Source organism: Eurosta solidaginis, chromosome 4 (assembly GCF_040869045.1).
Source record: "Eurosta solidaginis isolate ZX-2024a chromosome 4, ASM4086904v1, whole genome shotgun sequence".
NCBI lineage: Eukaryota > Metazoa > Arthropoda > Insecta > Diptera > Tephritidae > Eurosta > Eurosta solidaginis.
The window spans coordinates 228,643,297-228,666,610 of NC_090322.1; the positions used below are offsets into that span (position 1 = coordinate 228,643,297).

At 36.1% G+C, this 23,314-nt stretch overlaps 1 protein-coding gene across 12 annotated transcripts in view; it reads left to right on the top strand.

Moving 5' to 3' along the window:
• Positions 1-23,314, top strand: part of Neto (Neuropilin and tolloid-like) — a 218,338-nt gene that overhangs the window by 26,158 nt on the left and 168,866 nt on the right. For 6 of the 12 annotated variants that reach the window (XM_067784961.1, XM_067784949.1, XM_067784953.1 and 3 more), the window contains exon 2: positions 13,206-13,376. The exons of 2 other annotated variants lie outside the window; for them this stretch is intronic. The gene's annotated coding sequence lies outside the window, so the exon portion shown is untranslated. Of the gene's footprint in view, positions 1-10,799; positions 10,947-13,205; positions 13,377-23,314 lie in introns of those variants that run through there. 4 more of the 12 variants (XM_067784950.1, XM_067784952.1, XM_067784951.1 and 1 more) reach the window with 3 other exon arrangements.

The window sequence follows — 23,314 nt, forward strand, 5'->3', positions numbered from 1 at the left end:
GTATTGAGATGGCGCAACATACGAAGAAAATATGGTTCGCCGTCTCCGCTGATCGATCAAAAAATTGTCATGTGTTATTCGAGAGTATGCCCAGTTTCTGCATGTGGCTGTTCAGTCTACAATGTCCTGTAAGAATAGCTTTTAGGATTTTTAAGTTATCTTCTGGGATGCCTGTTATTGCCCTATAGCGGGTTGTGCTATAACTCTTCTCCCTTTTCCCCCTCTTCTACTGATAAACGCCCCTTGATTTCCTGTGGGCAAACTAGCAGGAACGGCTCGGGACCAATGGATCATGCGTCGATCTTTGCAGCATATCTGGCCAGGCTGTTCGCCAGCTCAGTTTAAATGGCTTTCCACCTGATCCTTCTAGCGGAGTAACGGTCGCCCTCTTTCTCTCCTTCCGTAGGCGGGTTCCGATAGAAATACTTTCCTAGCCGGAGCGTCGTCTTTCATTCACATAACATGCCCTAGCCAGCGTAGTAGCTGCTTTTTAGTTCGCTAGACTATGTTGATGTCTGCGTAAAGCTCGTATAGCTCATCATTAAATCTTCTTCGGTACTCGCCATCGCCAACGCGTGGAGGTCCATAAATCTTTCGAAAATTTTTTCTCGAACACTCCCAGAACCGCTTCATCTAATCTTGTCATGGACCTTACTTCTGCACCATATAGCAGAACGGGTACGATAAGTGACTTGTAGAGCATGATTTTTGTTGCCGAGAGAGGACTTTATTTACTTTTCAATTGCTTACTAGTCCAAAATAGTATTTATTGGAAAGTTATTCTTCGCCGGATTTGGGAACTGATGTTGTTGTTAGTGTAAATGCTGGTTCCCAAATAAACGAAGTATTTTTATATTTCGAAGTTATGGCTGCCAACAGTAGCGTGGTTGCCAAGGCGCATATGCGCTGACTCTTTGCTCGATAACAGCAGATACTTCGTTTTGTCCTCATCCACTATCAAACCCATCTTTAAATTATCGGTAAAAAAATGTTCTAGCTGTGTGAGGCTGACACCCCGAAATATGAATTTTTTATAAAAACCATGTGTTTCGTTTGCCCAAGCCAGACCAGGATAGCCCCCCCCCCCTTTTTTTTTTTTGCTACCCCATTAATTGAAAACAAATATTCATAAAATTCTTTTTATTATTTTCTCACTGTATTCTCACCTGAGAACCATCAAAATTAGTAAAATAAAAGTTTTTCTTTCTCACACCGCATACCACACCGAAGGTTTTGCTTTCAACTCCCGGGCAAAGCGAGATCAAAAATTTAAGAAACAAGTTTTATCAATTAGTAGAAGGTTTTTCTAAGCAGAGTTGTGCTCAGCTCGCGTGTATTTCTGCCTTGAAAAACTACTCAAAGAAACCTTGTCTTTCTTTTAGATGCCGTACGGAGATGGCGTAAAATATGTATATAGGTCCCATCCCGCCAATTTGTAGAGAAAGTCAAAAAGGAGCAAGACGAATCTCTTCGCAGGTATATCGCGCCTTGTATTCATTTTTTTATTTACCCTAGTTCCTTTGCCTAAGGTTATACCAAGATAGCCCATTCTTTTTTTTCGCTAGCCGCATGAAAAAAATTATTCGGAAAAATTTTCAAGTAGAAAGCCTCTCTCGCTTATGAAAAAAATATATTTAGACTGGAAAACCAAAACAAATAAAAAAAAATTGATAATTCATTAGGCCTTTGAACTTCTTTTGAAGTTATTCATTTTGGTTCCTTGGCCTATTTTATTGAATACGTTTGTTCGGAAAAAGTTTTTTTTTTTTCGAGTTAATCGCTATTTAATATGCGTAATTGGCAATTGAAGCAGTCAATTGTTTTTCAAAAACGCCTCACTTTGTCTTCAATTAATGGATTTTAGTAGTTTAAAATTAAATGATTGAAAGTTTCCAATTCTTGTATGAAAAATAAACAAACTGTTACAAAAAAAAATTTTGATCAGCAATATTTTTTTTTTTTTTCCAAAATCCGGAAAGCGTTATAATAATAATAAAATTATTATTATTATTTTATTTGGAGATGAAGCGGACCCCTTGAACTTTTTTATCACGCTAATCCTTCGACTGACACCGTTTATTAAGGAGTTATAGAATAGCCCAAGGAGCAACATATTTCAGTGTCATTGGAATCTAAAATCATGTTCTGGGTAGACCAGTTGTCTTGAATTGGAAATACCCTACTGTGGATGAAACATTGGTGAGAATGAAAATTAATATAAAAACTTTTTTTATTTTTTTTTTTTGGGTTTTCAGCTTAAAATTTGCTGTTTGCTATGGATAATTTTCATAATTTTTTTCCTAGGCTGGGCTATCAAAATTTTATATAATTTATATTAACTTTGGTCCGATGTTTGTAACGTTGAGAAATATAGAAGATAGACTCACCATTAAGTATACCGAATTGATCATGGTGACGAACTGAGTTGATATAGCCACGTCCGTTTGTCCGTCCGTCCATCCGTCTGTCTGTTTGAACACAAACAAGTCCCTCAAATTTTGAGATATCTCAATGAAATTCGGCACAAGGATGTATTTTTGTATTATATTAGACATTTGTCGCATCCGGTAGGATCGGACCATTATAACATATATCTCTCATACAACCCATCGTTCAGATAAGACGATTTTGATCATTCATGCCGCAATTTAGAAAGTATAAACGTGAAACTCGGTGATATATATTTTAATATACCATAGAAAATTTTTGAAAAAATTACTTTGATCTTAGATATATATAGTATATATCCCATACAACAGATCGTTCAGATAGAAATAGTTTTGGCAAATTTTCCCTTAATTTCCAATATATAAACGTGAAACTTGGTGACATATATTCCAATATATCATAGAAGATTTCCTGTAAAAATCATTTCGATCTGAGCTATATATAATATATATCCCATACAACCGATCGTCCATTTTTTTATATTTAAAATCGTTTAGGTATGTACAGCTATTCGCTATATATTCCTTATCTTAAACAGCGCATTATTTGGAAATTACGAATGGGATAAGATTGTTGTTCAGCCCAATTCATGAAAGGTATAAAGTCTGCGGCACAGCCGAATACAGTCCCGTCCTTACTTGTTTCTTTTAAATTTTGGTTTTTTCACGTTACGAAATTTTTTTCAAGGATTGGCTATATTGTGCTTAATTTGGGCAAGCGAGCTACAGTGCAAAAAAAAAACAAACATTTAAGTTTTTTTTCTTTTTTTTAGGGCTTTCAACCTAAAAATTTCTTTCTTTGTTTTCAAAGTAGTAGCCATAGAGCAAAATTTTATAAACAAAAAAGTTGAATTGTTTTGAATTTAAGGGTCTCAAATACTAACTAAGGGTGGGCTAACGAAAAAAGGGGATATCCTGGCCAACCTGGAGGAAACTAACCACAAAGGTTTTGTTTTGTGTCTTGGGCTGTCAGATTCATACAGCCGTAGCGGAGTGAAAGATTTCTAACCTGGCAAATGTTGCTGAAAGTGAGGTACGCTAAGTATAAGAGCAAAACCAAATACCCAATTACTTCATAATATCCAATTACTTAATTAGCTTAGAGTAGAAGCACATTCAAAAAGTTCAACTCTCATGAAAATTTGTTTCTAAAGTAGTCATTAGTGATGTCAAACTATTGTGTTCTTATTTAAAACCACAGCTGGGTATATGTGTAACGTACTACCTAACGAAACTTTTCATTCGCTTTATTCAGTTTTTCTATCTGATTTGTTTTTCTGATTTAAGTTTTTTCTTTTCTTCTTCGCTAGTTTTGTTGTTGTTTTCGAGCTTTTTTTAAGGTCTTAAAATTTTGAAGGTAAAGTTGTTTGCAAAATAGAATGCGTGTCAGCCGTGTTGGCTAGTGAATCAGCATATATATATATATAAGTAAGTATGCGCCTTTACGTATATGTTCACATGTCTGTATCGAACTTGTGTATGTATGTATGTACTACAGTACTTCTCATAAATATTTGGCGTTTTTGAAACATAGCCATGCTGACATATAAGTACTCACATTCTTGAATACGCATACGCGAACATACAACAAACTTGCGTACATACGTACATACATACATACATAGGTTCATGCATGAGTACATATGTAAATAATTTCTGCGTTTGTCTCGCGTACGCAATTTGCCAGAAGCAATCAAAACTTATATGCAAAAGTAAACAGGCAAACATGCAAACATGAAAACTTATTTACGGACGGAACAGTAAAACAAGCAACTAATTGAAAACAGCAATAGTGTACAACCTGAACTTTGTGATCAAAGTGGAACCAGAACCAAGTTAGGTTAAATTGGCCGGTCAATAAAAACGTCACATAGATTGAATTCATTAAAAGTTACCAGACTTGGTTTGACGACCAAGCGGGAAAATCCCAATTAGGTACCACGACCCACTATGGCATTTAGTTAGGCGAAAGGGGATGAGTGTGTATGTGTGTATATCGACTAATATAGAGCTGAAGATCACTTTTGTGACGATTTGGGTTCAGTTTTAGGCTATTTTCGGAATTATTTCGAGAATGTTCCGGGACCATTTGGAAACTATTTAAGGTCAATTCGTGATCATTTAGCGTATCATTTCACGATAACTTCGATATAATTCCGACACTTTTTCGAGAGAGTTTTGTAGCAGTTTTGGCATAGTTTCAGGCTCACAGTGGGACTATTACTGGAATCATTTCGAAACTATTTCGAAATCGCATTTTAAATATTTCAGGATGGCTTCGACGTTATTTTGAAACAATTTTTAACTATTCAGGTGGCAGTTTTCGAGCGATTTCAGGATCTTTTCCAAAGTGTTAAAACTTTTTTTTTTTTAAAGAAGCTCAGTAGATATAGTCCTGGGCCTAACAAATATGTAAACTTGAGCTAAATGTACTGGCAGGAACTTCCTACCGATGATTTTGAACATTTTTCAATTATCTTATGTTATTCTGCTATGATTAATTTAAAATAAATAAATAAATGTAAGGCGCGATAACCTCCGAAGGGATCTAAGGCCGAGCTTCTCTTCCAATTAGCATCGTGCTCCTCTTGATTTTCCATACAAATTGGCTGGACGAGACCTACATGTTTTATGCCGACTCCGAACGGCATCTGCAAGGAAGATGAGTTTTCACTGAGAGCTTTTCATGGCAGAAATACAATCGAAGCGCTTGCCAAACACTGCCGGGGGGCGACCCGCTTAGAAAAATTTTCTTCTAATTGAAAAATCTTATTTCTAAAATTTGGATGTTGCTTTGCCCGGTGTGTGAACCCAGGGCATACGGTATGGTAGGCGTAGCACGCTACCATCACGCCACGGTGGCCGTCGCTAACACCGGAAATTGTGTGATAATTTATCTTTTTTTCTCGGACGTTGTGGCAGCGCACTACCCCCAAGTGGCCCTATGAATCCCTGTTCATTTTTTTTTTTTTTTATTCTAATTCTTATTTATATTTTATTTATCTATAATATAAAAATAAGTTGGGTTTTCATTCCTGACACTATAACTCCAGAACGCACGAACCGATTTCAATGGTTTTACATTCGTTGGAAATGTCTCGAGCTCCGTGAGTTTATGGTAAAGAAAATTCAGGATCGACCTACAGGGTCTCGAGATATAAGCCAAAACGTGGACCTGAGTACCCCTAGAATGTGTTTATAGAATATGGATACCAAATGAAAGCTGTTGATGGGTGCTTTAGTAGAGGGTAATTTTCATACCGCTGGGTGACTAAGGTCTCAACATATAGGCCAAAACGTGGCCCGGATACACCCACGATGTGTTTTTACATTATGGGTATCAAATTGAAGCTGCTGATGCTGCTGTGCTTTAGTACAGAGTAAGTTTTATGCCGCTAGGTGACTACGGTCTCAAGATGTAGGCCAAATCTTGGACCCGGATACCCCTAGAATGTGTGTTATGGATATCAAATGAAAGCTGTTGCTGAGAGCTTTAAAGTAATTTACCTTGTGATATTCGATTTAGTCGCATCAACCTTGCAAAACTGATAAATATAAATGCGAAGCCGAAGCCATGAATTAATAATACCCACATACCTATTTGCATACGTCCTATTCGATTTGCCTGAAATTTGGTATATAAATTTGCCTATATTAGTATTTAAGACGTTTTTTTCCGGAAAGTAGACCAGCGACGGACTGGAACTGGGATTTTGACTAGGACTGGGACTGAGACTGAGACTCGGAATGTGTCTGGTACAAAATACATACCACTCTCTGGGACAGGCATAAGATATGAAAAAGAATGAGAAAAACTTGGGAGAAGAGAAAAGAGATAAAGAGATTGAGAAAGAGATAGAATGAAACGAAGATGGAGATAGATGAAGCGAAAAATACGGAGGAAGGAGTGAATACAAAGATTAGGAAAAAGTGTAGAGGGGCGAGGGCAGAGTTAGACGGAAAAAGGGTATTGAAATATATGCAGATAGAACAAATTTAGGGCAGAACAACGTCTGCCGGGTCTGCTAGTAATTTATCATTTTTATTGTTACCGAGTCTTTGAGAGGCAGTGGCTTCTTAAGCGCCGAGATCTAAAACTGCTCAGCTAAAGAGAAACTAATCAGCTGAGAAATATAGATTCACAAATACAATACATTAAAAGCATACTTATAATTTTTTAATTACTAACAGAAGATAGAACCGTGTTTGCCATGGCAAAGAGTGAGTCCGAAACATCAATTATTCCCGAGTGAGATTTATAATTTTTACACAAACATAGAAAAGCTTCGTTTAGTTGGAAATTGTATTTGCACTTGGCATGGAACATTCCAGTTTACCTCGTTCAAAAGAAATGGGCTTGAAATGGATGCATTTAAAAGTCTAGCCATAAATAGTACATCTACCATTTCTCTACGACTTGCAAGGGTAGGAAGATTTATTAGTTTTAATCGATAAGTGTAAGGAGGAAGATTATACAAAGAGTCCCATTGAAGATTTCTCAAGGCGAAAAGTAAAAACTGTTTTTGAATTGATTCTAGCCGATCCACATAAACTCGATAACGCGGATTCCAAATTATCGATCCATATTCTAATATCGGCCTCACCAATGATGTACAAAAGGGTTTTTTAATGTAAGGAACACTAAAATATTTTGCCCATCTTTTCACAAATGCTAAAACTCCTCTCGCTTTATTGACTGTGGCATTAATATGAGGGTTGAAACTAAGTTTGCAATTCATTGTAACTCTCAAGTCGACAAAAATATCAACGCTTTCCAGAATTTGGCCATTAATTGTGTAAGTAAGAAGCTGGCTGTACGCTCCCACGTGAAAAACAAATGAATTTACATTTTTCTATGTTGATGGGCATAAAATTCGCATTATACCAAGAAACCAAACAATTTAAAACCGACTGGAGTACAGAACGTTCTTCAACCGACGCGTATGACAACAAAAGTTGTACGTTGTCGGCATACATTAAAATTTTAGAAAATTTTATAGTTGTGGAAATATCGTTTATAAAGAGCAAAAACAGAATACGAACGAGATGGCTGCCCTGAGGCACACCGGAGGGAACATCGATGGCATTCGAACAAATGTTTTCAAAAATTACTTTTTGAGTTCTACCACAAAGATAGGAGGAGACCCAGCGAGTTAGGCCAGGTTGAAAGTCTGGCAATTCGAGTTCATAGATAAGTAATAAGTGGCATACTTTGTCGAATGCTTTGCCGAAATCAGTGTATATAACGTCGATGTGATGTTGGAAATGCAAGCACATTGGTTGATTGGCCTCTACAAAAGCCATGCTGAGAACTATCTATCAATGCAGAAACCGAAAATGTTGGTGATTAGTAGCGATTGCTTCGAAAATCTTAGGAATAGCTTTGCTATTCCACGATAGTTTTCAATAGACGACTCGCTTCCTTTTTTATGGAATGGGATAAGAAAATATTACTTCCAAGCCGTGGGGAAAATGCCATTTTTTAAAGAGAGGTTAAACAGATCAGTAAGGGGCTGGTAAATGTATTCCGCACATTTTTTAAGAAAACATGTTGGGACCATATTTGAAAGATTTTTTGCTTGTGATATTGGTCTGCAACGGCTGAGCCTTTTATATATCTTAATGAATTCCTACAGATAACTCAGTTGGCCAGCGATCTCACAAGAACTTCCACCTTTATCAAGTGTGCTTAGAGTAAATAACTTTGAGCTCCCATCTCCATAGAGGCTCCCGGAACGGTTCAATACCGAGAGAGGACTCGTGGTGCTGGCTTGCATGGGCCGCCAATTAAGTTTTGACTACTTTAGTTTTAAGATGATGTTTCAGTATTCTTAACGGAATGCGCCTTTAGAAGCAGAGAAAGAACGTGGCTACCACAAAGCTGGAAGGCCAAGTAGAAAACTTCAAATTTTCTTTGTGTTACGACTTGGCTCGGGAAATAAGTGACTGACGAGACTTGTTGGACGACCGTAATCATTTAAACATCAAATCGCTGAAGTCGCTATATATTTAAACCTACACCTTCATTCACTTGGAGCTACTTCGTTATCCTTACCTAAAAGTTTCATCGCCTATTCCTGTTTCACAGTTCGTTTTGTCAAGCTTTTGTTATTGTTGAGGAGATGCATGAACCCTACTAACTGATCCTTTCAAATCAGTCTTCATTTTATGAGCTTTTAGATCATAGACTGTGTCTGTGGCAAAATATTACGGATAATCTGAGTACCTTCCCTCATCTTATTTGTCACCTCCTTTTTCTAAGTCAATCTTCTTTTCCTTTAACAGTCTTCATATTTGCTTCTTCTTCACCTTCTTCTTGTAGTGATGGGGCATTTTTATCGATTTGATTGTGCCTTGAAATTGATACGAAAGGTTTTGGAAAATAGCACGATTAAACTACTAACACGATTTTCTCGGTCCCGGCTATATGGCAACGTTGAATTCTCTTAATCATATTCTTCTTCTTTTCTTCTTATTCTTTTTCTTTCCTCCATTTTAGGTCGATGAACTTTGGTTGGCACTTCCAACCACCCGCAGGTGGATGCTGATCACTACTTAACCTGCATAGTCTCCCTCTGGTCAATATATTTACTGTGCCATTACTTCAAACGCTTTTCATTTTTTGTATGTTTAACTTCCATCAGCACCTAGATCCGTTTCCTGGTTGGAGGAGCGAAGAGTATCCTCATCAGGTATCAGCAGGAAGTCCATCGTCAGCATCGTCTAATTCAAGGTCCTAAGATAACTGTGCTGCTGCATGAATGTCCTCTTTGAATTCAATATCTTAAATAGTTGCATGCTATTCGAATTCTTAGAATTACGTATCTCATAGCAAATAACCAAGAATTTAAAAATCTTTAGGTTAATCTTATAATATAAAAATAAGTCGGATTTTCCTTCCTGGCGCTATAATCCAGAACGCACGAACTGATTTTCACGGTTTTGTATTCGTTGGAAAGATCTCGGGCTCCGTGAGGTTAGTAGCAAAGAAAATTCAGGATCGACGCAAGGGGTCTCGAGATATAGGCTAAAACGTGGACCCGGGTACCCCCAGAATGTGTTTATAGAATATGGATATCTAATGAAAGCTGTTGATGTGTGCTTTAGTAGAGGGTAATTTTCATACCACTGGGTGACTAGGGTCTCAAGATATAGGCCAAAACGTGGACCCGGGTACCCCCAGAATTTGTTTATAGAATATGGATATCAAATGAAAGCTGTTGCTGAGAGCTTTAAAGTAATTTTCATTATGATATTCGATTTAGTCGCTTCAACCAGGCAAAATTGATAAATATGCATGCGAAGCCGAAACAAAGACATGAATTAATAATACCCACATATCTATTTACATACGTTCTATTCGTTTTGCCTGAAATTTGGTATATAAATTTGCCTATATTAGTATTTACGATGCTTTTTTCCGGGAAGTAGGCCAGAGACGGACTGGGACTGGGATTAGGACTAGGACTGGTACTGAGACTGGGACTGAGACTGGGAGTGAGACTGGAACTAAGACTCGGAGTAGGACTGGAACAAAATACATAGCACCCTCTGGGACTGACAATAAGATATGAAGGAGAATGAGAAAACTTGAGAAAAGAGAAAATAGAGAAGAAGACTGAGTAGAGATAGAATGAAACGAATATGGAAATAGATGACGCGAAAAATACTGAGGGAGAAGTAAGTACAAAGATTAGGAAAAAGTGTAGAGGGGCGAGTGCAGAGTTAGACGGAAAAAGCTCATTAAAATATATGCAGATAGACCAAATTTAGGGCAGAACAACGTCTACCGGGTCTGCTAGTAAATAAATAAAGTAATGTTAAAAACATTATTAGCACCGAGGCGAACTAATTAACTGAACATATACGCTTGGGATTCATATTAGTTTTAGGGTGATTTCCCAACAGTTGGCTTGACTTCAGGGTACATACAAATGTACATATAAGCAAATATACACAAAAATATACAAACATATATACATACGTACATTCATACAATCACAGCAAATGTATTGCCCACACAGCATTCATCTGAGCTTAGGTCGCCTAAGGGAGTGTTTTTCTTTTTTGATTGCTTTCCCTGTGCTCTTGAGCTTGCTGGATCAGCTTTACTATTAACAAACCACAAACACACACAAATTCACTTAATGACGAGTCTTCCATTTACAAATTTGCTTGCCGTTGGTTGACTTGAGCTAATTTGACTTGGCTTTGACAGGCACGCATTCCACACTAAATAATAAAGGAAGATGAAAAAGTAATATGACGGCGCTTGATTGTGAGTATTAATGTGTTGTGAGCACATAGAGTGACAAGGGCTGTTGGTGGCTGCTCGTATGCCACTGGGGAATAATATCTAAGTGGCACTGCAACAGCAAAAGAACTAAAAGCTTGAGTGGAAACTGTTTGAGTTTTTAGACTTGCGAAACCACGTGCGCTGTGCTTTAGTCGTGCTGCATGCAGTGTACAACCGGCAGACGGAAGGAAACGTAATTAAAAGTAATTAGGAAACATTAATGTATGTATGTATAATTTTATTTTTCGAAAAGCGAAACGGAAATAGAAAGAGAAAATTAAAAATATTTACAAAACATATTTGTATACATATACAGCTATATATTTATATGTATGTATGTATATACATTTTCCCTTCAATCTTACTTATGTTCCCTAAGTAAACAGTGTGTAAAACGTCGATTTATGTTGGCATATAAATTATGTATTTAGAATTTATTAAAGAGAATATATGTATTGACAAAGTTGAATCATTTAAAAATGTATGTATGGATATTTGTGCCGAATGGTATTACGCGATTATGGACAAATGCGTGTGCTCGCCGTCGCTGCTAAATATTGTAACGATTTTACTTGCAAATCCTCTTATTTGCAATCCTCTGCTAAGTTCGAATCACTAAACTGTTGAATAAATAACTCCAATATTGAATAATGGAAAAATGGCCTTTATTAAAGTACTTCACAATAACACTTATACTTTGCTACTCGCTGGCTTAATAACCAAACTGACTGATAACTCAAATGAAACTCTACTATTGGCCGCCAGATCGCGTGCTTAATCAAACTGATTGATAGCTCAACTCAAACTGAGCGCCTCTACATCTGTTGCCTTTAATACCCTTTGGTTTCCTCGTTCGCATTTTTCCAGAATGTACTAGCATTGTCCATGACCTCCCAAACTTCTCAGCTATAACTAAAATTGCACAATTTTATACATCTTTTAGGCGCTTCCAGAATCTACTAGTCCAGTAGCTCTCAAACTTCTCAGATATATGCATGTGTTTGCGCACTGACTCTCCGCTGCTCGATGTATGGTACATATGTGTAGACGCAGTTATTTATTCGTTTATGTAGATACATAATGATTGAATTATTGATGTGAATGTTTGTAGTTTACAGTCTCTCGCGCGCATATAGGCGTATAAGTAAATGCATCTGTGTGTGACATCTCTCTGGGCTGCCTTATATATGTGTATACTTGATTTGATTATTAACGTAAATACTGCTTGGCATGGCCTTAGCATCGCCTTAGTGATGGGATAACTTAGTGATGCTAATATCCGTGACAATATCAACTCTCTCTCAACTATCTGTGACAAGTGTATTGATTAAAAGTTTTTTAAATTGCACCTAACTTACTTTAACGTTCATATTTTTTACTAGCAGGGTACCCGACGTTGTTCGGGATGCGTATTTATATTAAAGTGGCCCTTATTTTTTTTTTTTTTAATTTTATTTAGTGTATGTGTACGACAACCAATCGCACACCTACCAAAGCATCGCAGTACACACGAAAACTTTGCAACAGCTGTCAGCGAATAGATAAACCGAATTGCACCAAAAGGTTTGAGTCCCTGATTAACGCGTGTAAAAGGTTTAAAATCTTAGCTAAAAGTATTTCATATTGTAGGTAAATTTAAAGATTTTGGAGCAAATACATTTTGACCGATAACTCAGTTATCGATTAATTTATCGAAATATAACAAAATTCAAATGAAACCTGTGACCTTCCTCTATTATTTGATGCCCATATTTTACGCATATTGAGAGGTTTTAGGTAACCTCATTCCGATTATCGTAATATGGCAGCGTGAAATAATGTTTTTGGTACGCCACTGTATCTATTCATGAATTTGATTTTTAATTTATATGAAGCTGAAAAAAAACTTTGCAAAGGCATTCTTTGATATTTGTTTGGAAAGTAAGTGTATTTTCCTTCTTTTTTCAAAAAAAAAAAATCCTTAAAAGTAGCTTAATTATAGCTTAAACAACTATATCTTTTTTGTTTCTCACGCGATTTTAATGAAATAAGTTCTAGATTCCCTTCTGGATTACAGGCTATCCATCTGTCATAAAAATCCATTCGTTAGTTTCCGAGATTATCGATATCATACAGACAAACAGACAAACAGACAAACCGACTAACAGACAAACAGAAAAAAGTGGTGCCGATGGATTCTACGACATTCCAAACGTCAAGTACACTCATTTTTTTTAGAAATCTTGGATGTACAGACACGATTTTCTAGAGATTTATTATAGTATAGATATGCGTGTATGTATGTTTGTATGTATGTATATGTGTTATTTGTGTTGGTTTTGTTTATTAGATTTTTTTCAACGAAGTCAAATGCTATTATAAGGGCTATTTAAATTAAATATTAAAATTTTTTGATAACCCAATTTAAATTTGATGAGCTTAACCTTATAAAAGAAAAATAAATGAGATTTTTATAATTTAAGCCAAATATTTACTCAACCGATTTTCACAAAAGCTTCTGCAACAACTACATTTGGACCTTTAATATGCGCCATGGCGGATGAGTAACTTTTATGAATTTGGGTTTTTGCTAAAGCGATTCTAACGAGTGAACCCATCAACGAAATTTAATTGCATTTTGTTGTTGTTAAGCGGTGAGTACTCTTTTGCTTAATATATGAAAACATTTTAAAGCAATATTTTACTATAAGATCGTGTGTTCGAATCGAGCTCAATCAAATCAATTTTCTTAAATGAAAAAAATTGTTAAATTAGAATAGAAGAAAGAAAAAATTTTAGACAACTGCCAAAGCTCGTTGTAGAGATCCATTTCGGGAACGCTAAACTCCTTCATCGGCAACGTTTAGGTGCCGCTTTTTTTATTTAAGAAAAAACGTATCATAAGAATAATAAGATAAAATAGTTATTGTTAGGCCTTGAGATCGATTCGAACCCACGATCTTACAAATCAGTAGGCCTATATAACAACAAAATTATTTTGTTTTAATTTCAAAATTATTTGAAAAATAAAAAAGCCAAAGAAATACATATACAGCCCAATTCTAAATATTCCCTCGGAATTTTGTTCTCGCGTTTTTTTTTTTATTCCCGCGGAAAAATTCCTCCAATTTTTTCTCCTAGGGAAAATAATAGATGGGGAATAGGAATTTCGAATTTTCGAAGTCAGCTGATTTGCCAATTGAAATTTTGTTGCGCATTTCTATTTTTGCTTAACAAATTAAAAAGTTTAGTTATTGCTGCAAATTTGCTTAAAATTGAGAAATAAAATATAAACAAAGCATTTTTTGCATTTCATTTGGTAATTACTAAGAATGAGTAACGAATTGGTACAATAGCAATACCAACAGAGGAGCAGAAGAAGAAGACTGCGCGATAACACAAATCTGCTGCAGTTGCCTGCTTCCATTCAGCAAAAAAATATTCTGGCCGCCAAGCCAAGTTGATTTCCTCTTTCTTCATATACCAAAATCGAATGAAGCCTTCCTAAAAAATACTTGCGCAATTTCTGGATACTTTTAAACTGCAGCAAAGGGTTTTGTGGTATTTTAGCACAAATTTCTACAAGTTGATGTTTTTTCGTACAAGAAATAGTAAATTAAACAATTTTGATGCATTGCCTTTAATTCAGCATGTGAAAAAACTCCTTAAAAAAGGCAGAGAGATCTCCTTTTCAATCACATTCATAATATCTACTTTCTCCCTTAACCGGCTTTCCGTTTTTCGAACATTTCGAACAATAAGAGGAAGGGTGAAAAAAGAAGTGAAAAAACTCACAAGGATTTTTTATTTAGATTACGGGCTGATAGAGAAATGTTTAATGAGTCGAAAAAGGTTGGGATCCGTACGGAAATTTGAAAATAAAAAGGTCAAAACAGAAATGTCGAAATTTGCAATTTTTCAAAATATCGAAATCGTATTTTGTCGAATAAAAAAAATTCGAAGAAACGTAAAGAAATGATGAAAATGTCGAAAAAATGTATGTATGTGGGATTCTTGTTTGTTTCACAGAACATCACAGAATAATGTATTTATGGGGTCTGCTAGAATATGTTGAAAATTAAGATGTCAAAACACGAGTCAAACATCAAAAAAAAAAAATAGAAAACCGAAAATGCCAAAATATAAGAATGTATAAACGAAAAATGTCGAAAAAAATGTCAAATGAAAAAACTTCGAAAAAAATATCGAAATAACGACATAAATGATGTGTAAAACCCTCGGAAATTTTGCACATTAGCATTATTTTGATATTTGTTTTTAATTATTATGGGTGCGATCAATAGTTTTCTGCACAAAGTTCCTCTATGCAGAGATGGCCTTCGAAAGCACTTTAAGCAATAGCCCTGGTTGGGTTCTGCACCGACGCACAGTGTAACCTAATTTTATTTGCAAAGTCAAACACAACATAGGTACATATATTTGTAAAAACTGAATCGAAACACATACTTATAAAAAAAAGTGATATTATAAATGGTATAAGTCGGAGTCAATATCGTCGACATGCTCTGGTTCAGATAGTAATCCAATAACTGCACGCCGCTTTGACCTGGGATTTTTCCGCAAACAGTTTATGAACGAGTCTGACGATAGCAGCAATCTGTGCAGCAAATCCAAGTTATTACAAATTCTTGACTTTTTTTGTGGCGAAATGTTCACGATAATTTCGTGCATCTTTGTTTCTGGACTCTTGAGCTTCTTCCGAAAGTTGACCAATAGGAAGAATAGCAGACACGATTATACTCTTTCCATGAAACCGAAATTTATGTGCGCTCACTGGCATATTGTACCAAACATTTGCCGATAAATATAGTCTCTGTCACATAGTTGTCAAAAGCTTCAGAATTTATTTGAAACCCACATCCTATGCTATGAAAAGTATGAAAAGTAACCTTTTCAAAAGATTGATGTTTAGCCGGTTATGCTTGATGTCATTTCGGGATCTCCACAGAATCTTCTCGCAGTGTTGCCGGCTCTTTGTTTTGGCATATCAATCAAAGGACCAACTTCTTTCCTGACTCTATTTTGGATATGTTCTTTCTTCTTTTTCATCTTTTCCTTATTTTCTTCGCCCCATACACACCAGGTCTTCATTTCCATTCGATAAGCGATGTGTGGCATACATTCCATGCATTGTATCCAAGAATGTAAAGGGGAAATTCCGAAAGCAAGGAAGAAAGACACAATCTTCGTAAGCTCAATTTCATCATAGGTTTCCGTTACGGTTATTTTTTTAGGATAGCATAAATTCTTTGATTCTTTTCAACAGCTATATGAAGGATATATTTTTCTGTTAAGTTCTGAAGTGTGCTGCCGGATCAGGGAGTATTCATATGTTGAAAATGTTGAGTCAACTATCATCGCAATTGCTTGATCTGGTGACAAACTTTTCTTATTTTCATATACATATGTATATTCCCGAGGCACCCAATTGCTTAGAAGTATCACCCTTAATAGACGACCCTCAGGTAGGCGTGCATATATAACATAAGTTGATGGGTTAAGTGCACAACGCGTTAACTACGGGAAAACTCATATGACAAATAATGAAGGCTATTCAGTGCACAAGTTTCCTTTTTCTGGGTTTTTACAATTTTAGGTCTTTTTTTGGGATCTAGTATTGTAGACTTGAATTGAGGACATTCCATTGTTAGGTCACTGCGCTTCATCGGTGAGCGAGGGCATAGAGACCTTAAGTTGGCGATTACAAAGAAAAACACAAAATTCGGCAATGGTTTTTTTTCATTTATCTGAAACTATATAAAATTCCGTTTAATGTTTGTTTATTCGTTCAATGGAATTGGGCGGAATCAGGCAAGTTTTATTCTATTGAAAACGCAAAAATTTTCTAAGCTTACCAAACTTTTAGTGGCTGTCTAAAACAAAAAAAAAATTAAAAATGTTATAAACTACCAATAATGTTATTAACTACCCAAGTATGTTAAATAAAATAGTTTTAAGTCAAAACAGTTATCGAAAAATCCATCACGTGGCCACAAATTTGGTCAAAAATTTTTCACTGTGAAATGATTTTTACTTACTTACTTACTTAATTGGCGCTTAACCGTCTAAACGGTTATGGCCGTCCAACAAGGCGCACCAGTCGCTCCTTCGCTCCGCCAACTGGCGCCAATTGGTCACACCAAGGGAGTTTAAATCGTTTTCCACCTGGTCCTTCCAACGGAGTGGGGGCCGCCCTCTACCTCTGCTTCCATAGGCGGGTTCCGATAGAAACACTTTCTTTGCCGGAGCATCATCTTTCATTCGCATAACATGGCCTAGCCAGCGCAGCCGCTGCGTTTTAATTCGCTGGACTATGTTGATGGCTGCGTATAGCTCGTACAGCTCATCATTAAATCTTCTTCGGTACTCTCCATCGCCAACGCGTAGAGGTCCATAAATCTTTCGAAGAACTTTTCTCTCGAACACTCCCAAAGCCGCTTCATCTGCTGTTGTCATGGTCCATGCTTCTGCCCCATATAGCAGGACGGGCACGATAAGTGACTTGTAGAGTATGATTTTCGTTCGCCGAGAGAGGACTTTACTTTTCAATTGCCTACCTAGTCCAAAGTAGCATTTATTGGCAAGATTGATTCTTCGCTGGATTTCAGTGCTGATATTGTTGCTAGTGTTGATGCTGGTTCCCAAATAAACGAAGTCTTTTACTATTTCGAAATTATGGCTGCCAACAGTAGCGTGGTTGCCAAGGCGCATATGCGCTGACTCTTTGCTCGATGACAGCAGGTACTTCGTTTTGTCCTCATTCACCATGATTTTTTCACTTCTGTCAATTATCCAAGTTTCATAATGCCTATCATGGTGATCGTGGGTTTTTTACTTTGCTGTGTATACATTTTCTTAACAGTTGGTATTAATCTGTTGCATGTCAAAACATTTTTGAAATTGTTTTATAAACACTATAAAATTGCAACAAAGTCTATTAATTTTGATTTTTGTCATACCCATGCTAAGAAATACGAACATATAGGGTAAATCCGTGCGAGTTAGCATGCATGATCTATATCCACAATGCCTTACCAGACTCGGTGTTGCCCTTGCTACACACAGGTCTCGAAGCGGATGACTACCGTATATCAACCTGGCCTTAAGAATATACAACCATTAACGCTAGTCTGTGGAAACTTAGCTCATTCTTCAATTTTTCTCATAGGACAAGTCAAAGATTATGGCATATATTTTCTGCATCGCTTATTCTGTGTATAAAAAATATATGCCCAACGAAACGTTCAGGTCAAAAAACAGAACTGTTTGAAAATGAACAGCAAAACACAGTAAAAACAAGTAAGGAAGGCTAAGTTCGGGTGTAACGTAACATTACAAACTCAGCTGAGAGCTTTGGAGACAAAATAAGGGCAAATCGTCATGTAGGATAATGAAGCTAGGGTAACCCTGGAATGTGTTTGAATTCAAGGGAACCAAATGGAAGGTTTTAACGATTATTTTAAAAGGCAGTGGACTATAGTTCTATAGGTGGACGCCATTTCGAGATATCCCCATAAAGGTGGACCAGGGGTGACTCTAGAATGTGTTTGCACGATATGGGTATCAAATTAAAGGTATTAATGAGGGTTTAGGAGTGGCCCTTAGTTGTATATGTGAAAGCGTTTTCGAGTTATCGATCAAAATGTGGACCAGGGTGAACCAGAACATCATCTGTCGGGTACCGCTAATTTATATATATATGTAATACCACGAACAGTATTCGAGCCAAAATTCCAAGGGCTTTTCATTTCGCCCTACAGAACTTTTTCATTTTCTTCTATTTAATATGGCAGGTGTCACACCCATTTTACAAATTACCATGTTTCATCCCTTTTTTATAGTTGGTATAGAATTATGGAATTTTTTGCATTTTTCGAAATTTTCGATATCGAAAAAGTGGTCGTGGTCATAGTCGGGTGAACTAAGTTTAGTAAAGATATATCGATTTTTGCTCAAGTTATCGGGTTAACGGCCGAGGGGAAGGACAGACGGTCGACTGTGTATAAAAACTGAGCGTGGCTTCAACCAATTTCGCCCAGAAAACAGTTATCCTCATAGAGTCTATGCCCCTACCAAATTTCACAAGGATTGGTAAATTTCATCATTACTGGAGTTGAATGTTGACATTATTTACTTTTATATTGTAAAGATATTGAATTTTTTCTTAAAATTTGACTTTAAAAACATTTTTTTTAAAAGTGGGCGTGTTCGTCATCCGATTTTGCTAATTTTTATTTAGCGCACATACAGTGATAGGAGGAACGTGCCTGCCAAATTTCATCATGATATCTTCAACGTCTGCCAAATTACAGCTTGCAAAACTTCCAAATTACATTCCTTTAAAAGTGGGCGGTGCCACGGCCATTGTCCAAAATTTTACTAATTTTCTATTCTGCGTCATAAGGTCAACACACCTACCAAGTTTCATCGCTTTATCCGTCTTTGGTAATGAATTATCGCACTTTTTCGGTTTTTCGAAATTTTCTATATCGAAAAAGTGGGCGATGTTATAATCCGATTTCGTTCATTTTAAATAGCGATCTAAGATGAGTGCACAGGAACCTATATACCAAATTTCATCAAGGTACCTCACAATTTACTTAATTTATTGTGTTAAAGGGCAGACGGACGGACGGACGGACATGGCTAAATGAATTTCTTTTTTCGCCCAGGTCATTTTAATATAAAGAAGTCTATATCTATCTCGATTAGTTTATGGTGTTACGGGTTACGGTTATGCGAATAAAATTAATATACTCTGTGAGCTCTGCTCAACTGAGTATAAAAAGAATTTGTTCAGCTGTGCTGCGCTCAAGCCGTTGACTTCATTGAATATCACAACCCAGTAAAAGCTTGAATAGATTTTTTCATTTGCATATTTGGAGAATATTTTGTTATATTTATAAATCTCACTTTGTCAACTATTTGAAAAACATTTATATTAGTGTTTTGGCAGTCAGCGACTCTAGAGACGATAGGTATTGAAATAATCGAAGACCATTAGGGCTTAGATTAAGTCACGGCGAAATGATTCAGTGTACTTGAAACTATTTTGCATTTCAGTAAGTTTAAGTTTTGCAGAATAGCAGATGCCCAGCTGTATTTCTGGCACGAAAACTTTTACGGTACATTTTTAACCCTCGTAGTCGTTTGAAGTCCTCTAGTAAGTTTAAACTGTAATAACTTCACAGCGAAATAGCCACAATAAAACCAATGCAGTTGTGTCATTTTCGTTACACCTTTTTCTTTTACCTATCCAGCCCCAGCGCCAGCTGAATAACAAAAAGTTTTCAGGCTCCCCTGCATAATTATTTTATATTTAATAACTTTGTTTGGAAGCTAAGTACATATTTTTACACACAGCGTAAACTTTCATTTGATTCGCTCTCTATTCAAATGAAGGGGCATACGCGCTCCAATCAAGAAGTGATTTACATATCCAACGCCTAGATCAAAACAGCGATTAACTCGAAATATTGCATGGAAAAAAGTGCAATGCAATTTTTAGTTTTTACCCAGCTGTGTATGGGTGGTAGCGTGCTCCGCCTACCACACCGCATGCCCTGGGTTCGCACCCCGGCAAAGCAACATCAAAATTTTAGAAATAAGGTTTTTCAATTAGAAGAACATTTTTCTAAGCAGGGTCGCCCCTCGGCAGTGTTTGGCAAGCGCTCCGGGTGTATTTCTGCCATGAAAAGCTCTCAGTGAAAACTCATCTGCTTTGCAGATGCCGTTCGGAGTCGGCAAAAAACATATAGGTCCCGTCCGGCCAATTTTTAGGGAAAATCAAGAGGAGCACGACGCAAATTGGAAGAGAAGCTCGGCCTTAGATCTCTTCGGAGGTTATCGCGCCTTACATTTATTTTTTTTTTTTTTATATGGGTGAGTAGTGGAACTTATATTTAATTCTATGCATAGCTTAAAAATTTCGCCTTTTTGACATATGTAGTTTCCCATTGAACTAGATGTCAGATATAATATTAAAGCACACAAATAATTCAAACCATTTGAACTCAGCGTTGTTATAAAACAAGATCATTTATGGAATATGATAGCAAAGATGCCATGCAGAGATGATTATTTAATGAAATAAAAGAACAATCGCCCAATGCACAAGTCATTTAAATATTTACGAGTATGAAGTTTGTTATGACTGCAATTGAAAGCTGGATAGCAAGACTTTGAGTTTGGAATTTTATGCACAACAAAGTTACATGTACATATGTTTATGTATGTATATATGCATATGCTGGCCTATTTTGAAGTAAATAAATAAAGCTAACTGCTATCTATGTAGAATAAAGCGTATTTGTTTGTGTTATTTAAGGTCGACAACAAATACAAAACGGTCGACCACAAAGACATAACAAGTAAGGACGGGACTAGACTTCATACCTTTCATGAATGGGGCTGAATAATAATCTAATCTCATTCGTAAATCCAAAGAATCGGGTGTATAAGATATGAAATATATAGTGAACATATGTACATACCTAAGTGATTTTAAAGATGAATATAAAATAAAATTAAAATAAAATATAAAAATTTTAATCACTTCCTTTATATAAATGGACAAAAATCAGCGATAAATATCTTCTTATATAAAGAAATCTTCTTGCTAAACTTTAAATTTTAAATTATGACATAGAAATTGCAAAAATATTTATGAGAAGTAAAAAGATAAAAGTGGAGCGCACATTACTTGGATTGGAAAGTTAGAGAAAAAGAGATATTATTAGTCAATCAATTGCGCTCCACCTTTATAATTTTACTTCTCACAAATATTTTTGCAATTTCTATGTCAAAATTTAAAAATCAAAGTTAAGTTAAGAATATGTATGTATTTATATAAGGAGACATTTTTCGCTGATTTTTGTCCATTTATATAAAGGAAGTGATTAAAATTTTTTATTTTATTTTTATTTTTTCCTTTTCTTACATTTTCTCGGTGTTTTAACATATCTGTTAAGTTTTACGCTTCTAGCCCCGTGCGAGGTTACATAAAAATCAATCCCAAAACTTCCTCCGTTCCGTTTGATTTTTCTAAATATCTGACATTGGCTGTCATCGACCTCTGAATTAAGCTTTAAATTATTAGCTCATCGAGAAGTTTAAGTAACCCGGTTTCAAATTTCCAAATTATTATCTAATTTTTTCAATCCGTGCGCCACCTAACGGAGTTTTTTTCTCCTTTTGTTCCTTTTCCACGGTGTCTTAACCTGTCTCTGAGGTTTCATGTTTGTAGCTCAATGAGAAGTTACTTTAAAATCGATCCCAAAACACTAAATTCTTATCTAAATATTTCGATCCGTGCGCCACCTAACGGAAACTTTTTCTGCTTTTCTTAAATTTCCTCGGCGTCTTATCCTATCTGTGAAATTTTACAGTTGTAGCTCAATGAGAACTTACATAAATATCAATCCCAAAATTCCCTCCGTTTCGTACCATTTTTCTAAGTATCTCATCCCGTGCGCAACGAATCTTTTTGTATCGTGTCATGGGCTGTCATCGCCCTCGGAAATAAGTTTGAAATTTCAAGCCTCTGGCTCATCGAGAAGTTACTTAAAAGCTGGTTTAAAAATTTTCAAATTCTTATCTCATTATTTCGATCCGTGCGCCACACAACCGATCTCTTTTTACTTAAAAATCGATTGCAAGATTTGTATGAAAAGCGGACATACATTCAACTGACCTAATATAAAGGAAGTAAAATAGGTAGGCACTTTGTGTGAGCATGCAAAGTTTCACTTTTTTTGTGGTCTGTATGAAATAGCTATGACCATGAATCACTTATCTTAACAATATGTGATGTAAATGTAATTATTTGATTAAATTTGAAGCTTCTAGCCGTTAAAAAGGGTGCACAAATGAAAATATATGTGAGGTGCATAATATATATACTACCGATTTCTGTGATTTTTTCAGACAACAATAAATACTATATACGTAAGCATTTGGTGAAGTTTGAAGCTTCTAGCTGTTAAAATAGGGCAGTAATTACGAAAAGTTTCTTATCTGAACAATCGGTCAAGGGGGATATATGCTATATATACGACCGATCTCATCCATTTTTTCAGCCAACAATATGTGCAATACACGAAAGCATATCGTGAAGTTTGAAGCTTCAATCCGATAACTTGAGGAAGATATGAGAAAAATCCTCTTTTCTTAAAAATCGGTTGTATGGGGGATATATATATGTTATAGTGGTCCGCTCTGGCCGGTTCCGAAAAATGTCTTATCTGACACCTGTCATTAATTTTACAGATCCATATTTATTGTTTGGGTGAAACTGGTTTTCCATTCGTATAACACGACACGGGCCCAGCCTTTCACAAAAAATATTTGGATATAGTCTCTGGGCAAAACTTTCAAGTAATCGAACAATTATTGAACAGAGAGAGGGAAAAGTTAATGGTTTCGTGGGTCACCCCTAGGCAGAAATTTGGCATACATTCCGAGTGTATTTCTGCCATGAAAATCTTCTCGGTAAAAATTCATCTGCCTGGTAGATGCCCTTCAGAGTCGGTGTAAAATATTTAAGTCCCCCAATTTCTATAAAAAAAATAAA